This window comes from Babylonia areolata, chromosome 33, assembly GCF_041734735.1.
Source record: "Babylonia areolata isolate BAREFJ2019XMU chromosome 33, ASM4173473v1, whole genome shotgun sequence".
NCBI classification, from domain to species: domain Eukaryota; kingdom Metazoa; phylum Mollusca; class Gastropoda; order Neogastropoda; family Buccinidae; genus Babylonia; species Babylonia areolata.
The window spans coordinates 8,573,621-8,581,120 of NC_134908.1; positions in this window are offsets into that span (position 1 = coordinate 8,573,621).

A 7,500-nucleotide genomic window follows, 5' to 3' on the forward strand; every position below is an offset into this window, starting at 1 on the left:
TGACGTTAATCATTCTGTCAATTTTTCAGCAGAGGATAAAAAAAGAAAAGAAAATTAAAACAACTAGAAATAAAGAAAACAGCAATAACCGAAACAACAACAACCGAAACTTAGTAACCTAACTGAACATGATCATACACAATACGTAAATTAGATAATAACAGTCATACGAAACAAAGCACATCTTAGGTGAAACCGAAAAAAAAAAAAAAAAAAAAAAAGAAAGAAAGAAAACTAAAAAAGAAAGAACATAGTGAGAGTGATCAATCACCATGTCGAGAAAAAAAATCATTTCTTATTTAGATATTCAACAATTTCTTACAAACAAAAGCAATAGAGACACACACACACACACACACACACACACACACACACACACACACACACACAATAAATAAAATATAAAAAACCGAAGGTGAATGAATCAGCACTGAGGGGGGGGAACGATCAATGAACAAGCAATTAAGGAGAAAAAAAGAATAATAATAATAATAATGGATACTTATATAGCACACTATCCAGAAATCTGCTCTAGGTGCTTTACAAAAACGCTTTTGATAACATAAAACATTATATCTATGTTACATACACACACCAAAATGTGACCACACACACACACACACACACACGTACGCACGTACGCGCACACACACACGCACGCACGCACACACACACACACACTGCATACATACATTTTAACATACATGTGTATCTAACAGCTACCCTAACAAATACGCACACATAGGCAGGCACAAACTTACATAAACACACGCACACACAATACACATTCATATACATGCATGTAGTTGTGGACCTGCCACAATTGAACTTATTGCTGAGGGAAAAGGTGAGTTTTGAGACGAGATTTAAAAGATGCGAGGGAATCAGAGTGACGGAGGTTATCAGGGAGCTTGTTCCACGTCTTTGGCGATTGAAAAGAAAACGATCTGTGTCCATAGGTCTTACTTCTGACGTGAGGTATCCTGAGAAGTCGAGTATCAGAGGAAGAACGGAGCTGGCGAGACGGGGTATAGATATGGATGAGTTCAGAAAGATACTTGGGGCCAGATCCGTTGACTGCAGAAAAGGTCAGAGTGGATAGCTTATAGTCTATTTGATCAGAAACAGGCAACCAGTGGAGAGACTGAAGGAGAGGAGAAACATGGTCAAATTTAGAAGCTCTGCAAATGAGTCTGGCAGCGTTATTCTGAATTCGTTGGAGTCTGTCTAACAGGTATTTGGGAAGGCCGGCCAAAAGAGAGTTGCAGTAATCCAATCTTGAGAGAACCAGAGAGCATACAAGTGTCTTGGTTGCATCGGTTGAGAGATAGTGGCGGATAGAGCTGATTCTACGCAGTTCCAAATAGGCAACTTTACAGATATTCGAAATGTGCTGTTGGAAGGAAAGAGACTGGTCCAGGATTACACCAAGACTGCGAACAGAGGGAGAAAGTGAAACAGGTGTGCTATTGATCAGAACAGAGTCAGGAAAGGAAGGATGTTGACGAAACTTCTTTGGACAGGTTATCATCAATTCAGTCTTATCATCATTTAATTGCAGCTTGTTGAGAGTCATCCAGTCCTTTAGGCCAGCAATGCACTCCTGTGTTTGAGTCACCAGTGCATCAAATTCAGCTATGGAAGCCGACTGATAAAGTTGTGTGTCATCAGCAAAGCTCTCATGCGACATCGCATGATGACTGATGACATCCGACACAGGAGCCGCATACAGCACGAAAAGAACAGGACCTAGGACGGACCCTTGTGGGACACCATATTTCAAGGCAGATATTCTAGAGTATGTACCATTTACACACACTTTCTGTGTACGATCTGACAGGTAAGACGTGATCCATGCTAGTGCAGTGTCACGAATACCAAAGGAAGTTTTAAGTCTGTTCAAGAGGATAGAGTGGTCGATAGTGTCAAAAGCTGCTGACAAATCTAAGAGAGCGAGAACAGATATCTTATCCTCATCAAATCCCGAAAGCAAATCAGAAGAAGAAGAAAAAATACGACAGAAAGAAAAAAGGAGAAAAACCATCTGATAAAACAAAACTGAGCGAACGCAACAGAAAAAGAGGACATTTCCAGCACAGATTCCCCACAAAGTAGACCGGGGGTTGGGGATACTATTCATAGCGAAAGAGCCCCACCCCCACATCTCCCAGGTGCCAGACTGGGCGAGACATGAAGCAATATAAATTTTCTAATCAGCCGTGTCCGACTATGACGCCATCAGAACAGCAGATGAGGTAACTGCTGTCCCGACTATCTAGTCCAGACTTCGATGAAGCACTAGGCTACAAATTTCAGTTCAAATCAGTCGTGTCCCAACTATGACCATCAGAACAGCTGAGGAGGTACTAACTGCTGTCCCGACTATCTGGTCTACACTTCGATTACAGTGGATAATGTCTTTTCCCCAAGTTACATCCCCACTCTCCCAGCCAAGATGGTTTAGGAGAGTCGGTGTTGGGATCAGGTTCTCAAAGGTCATCTCAGCCCCCAAGGCTGCAGCACAAAGAGCCAGTGCAATCTTGCCTCCTCAGTGGCTTGAGAGTCATGGTCTGTCACAAAAGACTAAGCTGTACACGATTTCCCACTGCAGTGGAGAAACCATTGATCAATACAGCTCTCACTTTGCTGTTGGCTCAACTGTAAGCCTATGTCAATCTCTGATATAAGCCGAAGAAAAGTAATATACAAATTTGCATCAATACATAGGTCACGGACCCTCAGTGTTGCAAAGATGATTGTTCTGTTGAACTCACTGGCAGGAACGAACACACACCTGTATATGTTGTTATAGATATATTCTTACAGTCCATGTTCTGTTGAACTCACTGGCAGGAACGAACACACACATGTATATGTTGTTATAGATAATAATATATATTCTTACAGTCCATGTTCTGTTGAACTCACTGGCAGGAACGAACACACACATGTATATATTGTTATATATATATATATATTCTTACAGTCCAATCTACCTGCAGACCACAAACTGGTGTGAAAAACTCAAAACACAAGACACTCGTCTGCGTCCATATACTAATGCACGGATGTACGCGCGTAGACTGCATGCACCGCTAACGTGTGTGTTACACACACATCATGTAAAAAAAACCCAAAAAACCCCACATAATTTCTTATGCACACACACACACACACACACACACACACACACACACACACACACACACACACACACACACAGAGAGAGAGAGAGAGAGAGAGAGAGAACTACTTTCGGCTCAAATGTTTGCAAATTTTAAGACAACAAATAGAAAGTTCGCCTTCACCGAAACGAATCAAGCACACGGCTGATCACTTCCCCTGTAGTGCCGTAAGCGCGCGCAAGCACCATTTCCTGACATGGCCCTTGAGCTTCTGCTGAAACAGGTACAGAATCAAAGGATGCACCGCGGACTGCAGCAATGTGATGCGCATGAGAAACATGTTGACGGCCGAACTGGACGGCTTGGTCAAATGTTCCTTCTGAAACAGCATATACCCCACCAGAGTGGGCACGTTGGCAAACACAAAAGTGAGGCAGATCATCAGCAGGGCGGTGAGCGTGTGGTTCATGAAGTATCGCTTTCCCAGTCCATGCTTTCCCAGACTGCCGCGCTTGCCGCTATGCCGCCGTTTCGCTGCGCTTCTCATTTCGTTGGATGTCACCACTGACGTCGCCGCCGATGACACTGAAAGGCCGGGAAGGATGCCACTTTGCTTTGGACTCGGAGCCAGGGATGCGGTGGTGGCGGTTCTTTTCACGGACATGGCAGCTGTCTCTTCACGCCGGGAGACTTCTGGCACGTTGTAGAAATCTACGTGAAGGGAGGCTTCGGGAATGGGAGAAGAGACCAGCAAGTTAGAGTCCTTTAGGCTGCTGCGTTTGGGATAACCGTGGGTCGCCTTGTCGACGGCGGTGAAACTTGGAGGATGAAGCTCGCTCTGGGTCTCGCCGCCGCCGCTGAGGTCGGTAGTCACCGTGGCGGTGGTCGTGCTGGGCATGAGTGACCGCTCCGTCACCGTCGATAGATCGCAAGTGGTGGTGGTGGTGACCTCACTGTAGTAACCGTCGCTGCCGCGCTTCCCGCGGCCGGCGTCCTGGGCCGTGAGCGCTGAGGCTAAGGCTGAGGCTGCTGTCTCGTCCGTCCTTGAGCAGCTCTTGATGTACCTGCTGCTGATGCTTGCTACCGGGATGGACGCTTTACTGGACGGCTGGGAGCTCGACAGGGCGGTTTCTGTCTGTCTTGTGTCCGTCCTGCGGCAAGCAGCACACCGGCACCCACCGTCACACAGACAAAAGTGTTGAGTTAAAACCGACTCAAAACCGGCGGCAAGACACTCACTTATCTGTGTGCACACGTGTGTACGTGCTTGTGTGCATTGATATAATATGCTGCAGCGTCCAGTTTACACCATTTTATAGGCGAGAGCTCATAATATAAAATTTATTAAAAAAACAAAAACAAAAACAAAAAAAACCACACAAAAAAAACACACGCATGACATACACGTAGGCACACACGCACACACACACACGCGCGGGCACGCGCACACACACACACACACACACACACACACACACACACACACACATGTATGATTGCACTTTCCTGTGTGTATACACAAAACGCTACACCGCACACACTTGCACTAGACTGCACACACTTGCATACACTCTTGCGGCGCCCACACGCACTGACGTACCCGCACACTCACAAACACACGAATACAGTCATACACACACACACTCCCCCCAACGTCCAACTCCTCTCACGCCCCCTCCCTCCACACACACACACACACACACACACACACACACACACACACACACACACACACACGGGCACGCTGAAACGAACAAAATAAATGTTTCAGTTAAAAATGACAGAGCGGCGGACATACATACATGTATACATACATACAGACAGACAGACAGATATACAGACAGCCGGAGACAGAAATAGACGGAGACCAAGACACACACACACACACACACACACACACACACACACACACATGCGCGAACACCAGAGGGGCCGAGAGATAGACCAATAGACACAAAGAGAGAGAGAGAGAGAGAGAGAGAGAGAGAGAGAGAGAGACAAAGAGTGAGACAAAGAAAGACAAAGAGAGACAGAACAAGAGAGACCATTTATAATAAAACAAACGAACATCAATCCATTTCCCTTTGCAGTACGACTGACCAACAACATATAGTTCACTGCTTGTGAAACTTTCCAAGCCTCAGACTTCGAAAAAACCTGGCATTAACCCCTTAATTCCTGAACACTGGCAGAGACGAGATAAGTGCCTTCAGCTCTACACTCCATCTCGCTCACTACGATCACCTTCGGATCTACTCTGTTTACGCATACCCAGATTCAAACTCTCGACTGTTGGCCGCCGTTCTTTCTCTGTCTCTGGACCTTGCAATTGGAATGAACTTCCTCTTTCGCTTTGTCAAGTCTCCACACTCAACTCTTTCACGTCTGGCCTTAAAACCCACCTCTTCCCAAAAATTAATAGCTTTCCTTCTCTGCCCCTTCCTTGTCTTCAGTTTTTCCAGTCTTAGAGTTACGCATGCGTGTGAATGACTGGTGCGAAAGCGCTTTGATTTGTCTATGCACAAGATTCAGCACTATATAAATACCATTATTATTATTATTATAGCATCAATTTAGATTGCATTTTCAAGTGTTTTGCTTATTTTTCAAGTAACGTGCTAAGTATCGACGAACCAAAGCCTTGCAATTTCAAGAAGAAGAATTCTAAAATTATCATTCATGATGATCACCTTTAACTGACCTGCAAGCATGTTTTATCGCAGTGAGATGACAGTCCTTCACCGGTGAGCATAGTGATATGAAACTCTAGGGAGAGCTGGATAGTACAAGGTCTTCAGAGGAGAACCCCCCCCCCCCACCCCCCACCCCCCCTTAGCCCTTAACTCCTTACACTCTAAGGGGGACCGGGCCGCACCCAGGTCATGACTCCTGGATGCCCTTGTATTGCCGCCTTTTTTTTCCAGAAGGTTCGAACCCGCGCCTCCAAGGTGGTTGCCACTTAAGGACTGAGTCACCTTTTCTAGCAGACGTTTTAACCACTGAGCGATCGTTTCACCTGGCTTGAGAAGGGAAATTTAATCCTTATGAAGTTTACTTTCATTCCTCCTTGATGAGATCCAGCTGCATGGAACTCGTTTTTCTGCTGCTTCTGCCATATGCACTTGTATGTATCCTATTTTCTTCGGCCCAACACTCGGCTTATATCACAGATTGACGTAAGTTTTACATTTGGGCCAACAGCAAAGTGAGAGCTGTATTATCAATGGTTTCTCCAGTCAATGGGAAATCATTTACAGCTTACTGCTTAGTCTTTTGTGAAGGACTATGAGTCTCAAACTAGGAGGCAAAATTGCACTGGTTCTTAGTGCTGCAGCCTTGTGGGCGAGTTGGCCTTTGGGAACCATCCCAACGTCGACTGTCCTAAAACCATCTTGGCCAAGAGAGTGGGGATGTAACTTGGGCAAGACACTCTCCACTATAATCAAATTCTAGCCCAAATAGTCGGAACAGCAGTTTTCCTCCTCTGTTGTTCTGATGGTCATAGTTGGACACGACTGACTATCATATATACTGTATCTGTGCTTGTGTATGATTTTCGATTTATGTTCGTACCTTGTTATGTACGTACTATCCCCCCCTCCACCCCACCCCCCCAACCCCCCCAATATTCCTTGTGACCCCGGTACACTTGGTAGTAAAAACATATTCTATTCTATTCTATTCTATTCTATGCTTATCTTGATACCCTGGAAAAAATAATTTTTCGCTCGTTCGTTCGTTCGTTCAGCTCTACCTTGCTGAAGGTCTTCTGGAAGCCGTTTCCTCCAACTTGCTGGACAAGCCATGCCGCAGAGTGTGTACCCCAATAGCGTTCCGCTTCATGAGCTTCAGGGCTATTAACCCATAGCAGACCGTGAAAATAATGATGATGATCACAAAGAAGGAAGTGACGACCCCGTTGTAGAGAATAGCCATTACGGAACCTTCAAGGAAATAAAACGAAAAAAAAAAAAAAAAAAAAAAGAAGAGGGAGAGAAAGACAAAAAGAAGAATGAAGATTATATTATTAATCATTCTCAAAAAACCAGAATACATTAACACGAAAACCTATCTGCACAGTGTAACGCATGTTATTTATTCAAACAGAATTGGGCCACTGTGCATTGGAAATAACGTTTATTAAAAATGGATTTTTTTTTTTTAACCAAAACTAACATTGTTATTAATTCGAAGACCAGGCTGCAGTTTTATTGCAAACAGATGCCTTGCAAATAACGTAACCCCCCCCCCACACACACACACACACACACACACACCATCCCCCCCCCCCCCCCCCCCCCCCCCCCGCCCCCCCAAGAAAAAAACAACATCGGTTGATTTAAAATTATTTAGAATCAATACATCAGTCAGTTTA